Source organism: Falco rusticolus, chromosome Z (assembly GCF_015220075.1).
Source record: "Falco rusticolus isolate bFalRus1 chromosome Z, bFalRus1.pri, whole genome shotgun sequence".
NCBI classification, from domain to species: domain Eukaryota; kingdom Metazoa; phylum Chordata; class Aves; order Falconiformes; family Falconidae; genus Falco; species Falco rusticolus.
In genome coordinates, this window is record NC_051210.1 from 54,448,158 (window position 1) to 54,455,275 (window position 7,118).

General features: G+C 46.8%; 1 protein-coding gene across 9 annotated transcripts in view; it reads right to left on the reverse strand.

Moving 5' to 3' along the window:
- The window catches only part of JAK2 (Janus kinase 2), a 91,716-nt gene extending 86,912 nt beyond the window's left edge, over positions 1-4,804 (reverse strand). For 6 of the 9 annotated variants that reach the window (XR_005102060.1, XR_005102059.1, XM_037374501.1 and 3 more), the window contains exons 1-2: positions 4,682-4,804; positions 3,892-3,958 (exon numbers count right to left, since the gene is read on the reverse strand). The gene's annotated coding sequence lies outside the window, so the exon portion shown is untranslated. Of the gene's footprint in view, positions 1-3,891; positions 3,959-4,133; positions 4,207-4,681 lie in introns of those variants that run through there. The other 3 variants (XM_037374502.1, XM_037374500.1, XM_037374497.1) reach the window with 1 other exon arrangement.
- Positions 4,805-7,118: the final 2,314 nt, after the last annotated feature.

The following is a 7,118-nucleotide window of genomic DNA, read 5'->3' on the forward strand; positions in this document are numbered from 1 at the left end:
TTCTTAAAGATTCATTTTATATACACAAAGTGTCAATGCTAGACAAAGAAATGTTAACACTATTCCTCTAATATATTAAACCAAAAAAAACCCCCTCAAAGTTCTTGTCCTCATACTCTGTTTTTGGGAAACAGGATGACTTTGTATTTGCAGGAAAACGTCTCACAAACTGATTTCAACTGATTCAATAATTATTCTTATTAAAGGCTAAAAAAAAGAAATCATTAAGACCAATAGTCACATGAAGAAACATTTTAAAATTCTTAATTATGCACACAAATCGTTTTAATCACATCACTTTGAACACATTTATTTAAAATGCCTGTAAAAGACTTAAACTTTGAAATCTACTGCAACTGCCTGAGCACATAAGCAAACTGATAACAGGAATATCAGCTAAGATACCTTCACTAGACTGTCAATAGAAAATTTTACATTATGAACAACACAGAGCTCAAGAACTGAAGTAAATACTAGAAAAGTTCCTCCATGGGTGTGCACACAGAGCAAGAAATACTACACTATACATACTTATGCAAGCATATAAGCAATTTTAAAGTCCCAGCGTAAGTAACCAATCTTCAGTTTGGTAAGTCTGTAAAATGCTCCAGCTCTATTTCCTAGGCTTGGCATTGAAAATGTGTTTCAGCTTTCTAGTGAGTATTGAAAAACAATCCAAAACCAATTTTGGTGATAACTGGTTAACATGAGACTTGAGCAGGATCAAAATGGAGAGCTAGCCAAGGAAAAAAAAAAACAGAAGACAGATAACATTTGGCATCAATAAATAAAAATAATAAACTACTGGAAGAATAACTTGCACCTATTCCCACACAGGATTGAATTTTAAGACTAATGTAAGCAGATAAACAAAATAACCATGCACAGGTTGTGCAGGTCAAAAGAATCTCTGGCTTAATACAGGCATACAGAAGATAAGAAACAAAAAGTGTTCCAATGAGCAAAGAATAGGATCAAAACCAGTCTCATTTCAGCTGGAATATTGTCTTTTGTGACATCACAGGAAAAAACTGAAAACCATGGACAAATACTAAAGATACTAGTGGGGAAAAAAACACAAAAACAAACCAGCAAACCAACAAAAACCAGAAGAAAGCCCAGAAGAAAGGACAGAGGTACAGAAAATTGAAATATCAACAGCTGATGCCTCTCCTCCCAATACAAGGAAATGTTTGACCATGACTAAAAAGCAACCTACTAACAACAAAAGGAACTGCATAATACTAATCTGGAAGTGACTGTCAAAGACACAGATGCAGAGACAACTGACACCACAAAAGGACAATGCTTGTATTGATTTAACAATAGCTGGCTGCATTACATTAGAATATTTTTTTTTACAAATCAGATTTAAATATTCATGTTTGACTGAGTGATACAGTGACTGCATAACTAATATTGACAATTATCTTCCAGGCAAGTCATTCTCCTTGTCTACTCAGGAAGTACTTAAGATTTTCCTCCATAGAAAACTGCTTTCTAGTACAGGCCAACAGGGCAGAACAAAAGCTAGGAATTACTTTTAAAAGATCAAATCAGCTGTACCTCAATACCCACAAAAACTCAAGGGGATTCTATCATTGTCAACATGCATCAGACCTCTCTGCATTCAGTAATGCATAACCCAGAGAGCTTAATACTGGACTGAAGCATCACTTTTTTTCTCCCAGCATCTCACAGGTTTCTTACACAAGACACCTTATACTTGCACCTTGTAGCTCTCACTTTATTTATATTATTGCAAGGCCTACAGCCCATTCAAGTGAGAGATACAATGTACACCCTAACCAATACAGCATGCAGCAAAAAGCACCTACTTGTATGTGTCAAATAGAACTGATTACAGTTCTTCCAGGGGAACTGCTGTGAAAAAAATTCATTGTATATACACATTTTTGGTTTTCTTTTTCAAGCCTCCATAAAAACATATCTACCTTATGGAATAATCTCCAAAACCTTCTATCCAGAAATTCATAAAGTTCCTCATTTACCTTCTGATACAGAAATCACATCTGAAACAAGTTAAGAGAAACACAAATGCAAGCATGAGCTCAAATGTTGACTCAGATCATGCTACTCTTACTCATATCAGTCATCCTGCTGTGCTCATGCTGAGAACCCTGTGGGTGGACATATGAATTCATAGGGAACCTACTGAAATCAGTGCACAGACAGGGTCAGAGGCTTTCAAAAAGCAGCTCTATGAAGTTAAATGGAAAACATGTAACTGTGCATTGCCTAAAAATGTTGTTTTGCATATAAGCCTAGGTAAAAAGAAGGGGGGTCTGGTGTGTGGCGTGTGTGTTGCAACAGAAATGTTAGCCTATAATAGCATAGTAGCACTAGGATAGCATAATTTGGGATGAAAGGCACCTCAGGAGGTCATCTACTTCAACCTCCTACTCAAAGCTCCAGTTAATTTTTATTAAAAAGCCACGAGGTTTTGGCTGCCTTCTTCCACATTGGTTGTTTTTTCAAAACACCGTATTAAAACAAATATTTTTTATATTGCATGTTATATATAAAAACATATTGCATGTTTAATTATGTTAATCTGCTTTTTAATGAAAGTTTTGTGACTTTTGATAGTAGTTTCCTTTTATACATAACTAACAGCATTTAATTCATGTATCTGTTTAATATTACTGTATTTCCGAATCTTGTTTATTTCCCTCTAAAGGTTCTTTCAGCCAAGATGCTAGGTTATTTCCTGTAACTGCAAACATCATCACTTAGCTTTTGTTCACCTAAGGTCATATTGTAAAAGTGCCCCAGGGCTGAGATAAAAGACCAATAGCAAAAATGACAACCCTGTTGTTCAGCAACTGCTTTTCTTACAACTTCAGGAAGAACACGCTACTGCTAGTACAAGATGACAGTGACATTCGCTTTAGTAGTACTATGTGGTCATGCACAACATTAACTCAACATAGTCTAGAAATGGTTATTCTAAAGAGATAGGAACTTTGGGTTTTATTAGCCCAATCACCACTCTTAACAGCTACATGTGAGAAGCAGCAGCAGCCTCCTTTCGTTTTCCATTCTGCAGTTCCAGTCAATCTGATTTGATCAACAAGAATGTCAAACCATTTTTTGCATTCTGTGAACTCCTTGCTCATTAAACTTCCCCTCCCAGCAGCAAATACTACTTCCTTATGTTGCTGTTGTAGGCACTTATGAAAATGAAAGACTCTGTAAATAGCTCAGTTATAAGGCTTCTCTGGAAAGTGCACCACTGCTTAAGATCTCTATCGTTTCACACTATAATAGTGAAGCTGTTTACTACAAAATTCTCCATTTACACCACTTAAGTCACTTGGGACTTATTGTCATCAAGCAGAAGACAGTGAAGCTACTGTGTTCCTACTGAATCCTCAGGCACCAACCCTAAGAAGGCACGATAAATGTGCATGCCCAAGGAACATCACTACAATGTTACTCCCATAGCAATTACTAAGAAGATTGGGCAGGGAGGAGACAAAAAAAGTCAATCCATGCAACTGATCCAAACTACCCTTTTCAACAGTGCACATAACCTCTCCACAATCTCCAGTCAGTATTGATTTTTCACAAAACACAAAATTTAGAAATATTTCTCTCTAACCTAAACTACATATATATTAAATTTGACTAACAATATAACCAATGGATTAGTACATGATAAACTGGAAAGCTGTACAGGGCTAAGATGTCAGAAACATTGATCATTAAGCAAATCTCAAGTGCAAAAATCACACTTGAAACTGTAAGTAGCCATCACAGTCATCCTAGTTATATTTCCCTCTGCCCAACAATGAAAAAGAATACAGTCTGTGTCCCTCTGGTGACAAATAATCTACGAATAACTGAAGCAAAGTGTTACTTTCTCACCTGTCACAGCAGAGGTTAGAAGGGAAAACTTCAAGACAGAGCCAATCAGGTTCTAATTAGACTTCAGCTGCAGAACAAAAAACACTAAACTGAAGAAGTTTTATCTGCAATTCTCTTCTAAAAAAAAAAAAAAAGAAAAAATCTCTTGCAAAAATAAGTGAAATTCATTAATTCATAACCCACAGCTAACAGAACACCTCCCCACCCAGAAGCAAATTCAATACAGACATATAAAGACAAACCACAGATGCTTCTGTGACTGTTTGCAAGGACGACCACCCCCCACCAACGGCACCGGTACGGGTTCCGGAGGAGGCTCGCCAGCCAAGCACGGCACCTTGGCGGAGGTGCGGCGCCCAGCGGCGAGGGGGCGGCTTCCAGGTCCCGCACACGGGCCGGGTCAGCCGGGAGCGGCCGTGCTGACGTGGGGCAGGGGGCACGCGGCGGCGCCCCGCGCCCGCGCCGCCAGGCACGCAGGGCCTTCCGCGCCGGCCGCGACCCCCCGCCCCGCCGCCTCCCCAGGTGCCGCCCCCCGCGGGGCCCCGCCGCCGCGTTGCCTAGCGCCGGCCCCCGCCGCGCGCCCCCGCCCCCCCGGGCCCCCGCCCCCGGCGCCGCGCAGTACGGGCAGCGGCAGCCGCCACACGCGGCGCCGGGGCCGCCCAGCAGCGGGACGGGGCGCGGAGGGCGACGAGCCGTAACCGCCGCCCCGGCCCCCCGCCTACTCGCCCCCCTCGCCGGCCGCCCGCGGGTAGCGGGGCAACGGCCGCCGGGCGGCGCTGGCCCCACTCACCCCGGCGGCGGCTGGGCAGACCGGCGCGCGCAGGCAGCTCCCCCGTCGGCGCCCGCTCGCTCTCCATGCGCGGCGGCGGCGGCGCCCAGCCCAGCCGAACCGCGCCGCGCTCTGCCCGCTGCCTCCGCGCGGCCCCCCCGCCCCGCCCTGCCGCGCCGGGGAGCGGACGGGGAGGGATGGGCGGGGCATCCGCCCTCCCGCTGGGCGGGGCGCCGCGCTCCCGCCGCTCCGTCAGCACGCAGGGGCAGGGCGGCGCGCGGCGCGGCGCGGGGCCTGGGCGGGGCGGGGCTGGGGGCGGCGCTGCCCGCCCCTGCCGGAAAGGCGCGGCGGCGCCGGGGGGGGGGGGGGGGGCACGACGAGTCTCGCCTACTGCGGCCGCCGCGCCCCGCCGGCCATCGGCGCGGTGTCACTCGCCCCGGGGAAAACCGACCTGGGGCCGGTTGTCAGCCCCGCCGGCTGCCGGCAGCGCCGCCACCACAGGTCAAGCCGAGAGCAGCTGGCCCGCGCAGGCGGCGGCCTCCCTCGCGGGCGCTGGAGGGGCAGCGGGGCTGGGCGGTGCGGGAGGGGGGATCTCCCCGCGGGCGGTTGCTGCCTGCCGCCCCCCCCGCCCTGTGGGGAGCAAGGGCGCCCTCTCTCTCCCGAGTTGCGGTCTGTCCTCACCGGTAGGAGCCGCTGTGAGGTAAAACCCGAGCTGCAGTGAGGCAGAGGGCCTTGGACCAGCAAGCGCAAGTTTGAGGGACAGACCTTGCCTTGTTCAGCTGTGCTAAACAAAAGCAGCGCATCTTTGCTGTGGTCTGCGTTTACAGTAGTGCGTGTGTTATCTGGGCCAAAGGAAAAATGCACAGGGTTTGGGGGGTTTTTTGTTTTGTTCTGGTTTTGTTTTTTTCTTTTGAAACAACGCATATGTGTGCTAGTTCTGACCCAGCTCCTAGGATGTATTGCACAGTATTAACCTTGCAGATACCCACTTTTCTGGTAACTTCCTACGGGATGAGTTTGTTCCTTATCTTCTTGTCCATGCCAAATAAACATGCTTCATCTGAAGGCTCTGGACCTAGGCTGTCTGTTACAAACAAAAAGAGAAAACAGCTTGACTGCTGACGTGAAGAAATGAGGGTTAAGGAAAGAACGCCAGAGTCAGAGGACTTGAGCTACAAATACATACTGTGAAGTCTTTATCCAGAGACAAAGGAAGAACAGAAGGTGGGACAGGGAAGAACTAAAAGGTCATGTAAAAGTTTGATAGATGAGTCTCAAAACTACCAACAGACTCAGGCTTGTAACTTTAAGTCATGCAAAAGCAAGCTGCTGTCAGCTAACAAATTGGTGCTGTCATATCATTCTTCAAGGACAAGCTAATCACTGTCATCTCTGCAGTCTTAACATGCGGGTTTTTTACACACAAAAAGAGTATATCTGTGTTCCATAACATCATCTTACAGAAAACAAAATCTATGCCAATTCAAAACTAGAATTTAATGCAGTGCATACACTGCTTTGCATATTTGGTTTTCTTGAACATGCAGTTTAAAGGTGTGGTGGTTTTCGACCCCAGCTGGATGTCAGCTGCCCACCAAGCTGCTCTTATCACTCCCCTCCTGAACTCCTGAACAGGGGAGAGAAAAATCTAACAAACAGCTCTTGGGTCGAGATGAGGACAGGGAGATCACTCAGCAATTACTGTCATGGGCAAAACAGACTCCACTTAGGGAAATCAGTTTAATTTATTACCATTCTAATCAGAGTAGGATAATGAGAACCAAAAACTTAAAATACCTTCCCTTCCCGCCACCCCTCCCTTCTTCCAGGGCTCAACTTCAGTCCCAACTTCTCTGTCTCCTCCCCCTAAGTGGAGCAGGGGGACAGGGAAGGGGAGTTAACAGTTGGTTTATAACACATTGTTTTTACTGCACTTCCTTCCTCATGCTCTGGCCTTGTTCCAGTATGGGGTCCCTTCCATGGGATGCAGTCCTTCAGGAACAGACTGCTCCAGCGTGGGTCCCCAGCAGGGTCACAGATCCTGCCAGAAGCAGACTCTACACAGGGTCACAGCCTCCTTCAGGCATCCACCTGGTCCTGTGTGAATTCCTCCATGGGCTGCAGGGCACAGCCTGCCTCACCATGGTCTTCACCACAGGCTGCAGGGGAATCTCTGCTCGGGTGCCTGGAGCACCTCCTCCCCCTCCTTCTTCACTGACCTTGGGGTCTGCAGAGCTGTTGCTCTCATACAGCCTCACTTCTCTGTTATACAGCCTCACTTCTCTGTTCTGGCTGCTGTTGCGCAGCAGGTTTTTTTCCCCCTTCTTAAATACATTATCCCGGAGGCACCACCACTGTCGCTGATGGACTTGGCCTTGGCCAGCGGTGGGTCCATCTTGGAGCTGGCTGGCGTTGGCTTTATCGGTCATAGGGGACGCTCCTGACAGCTTCTCACAGA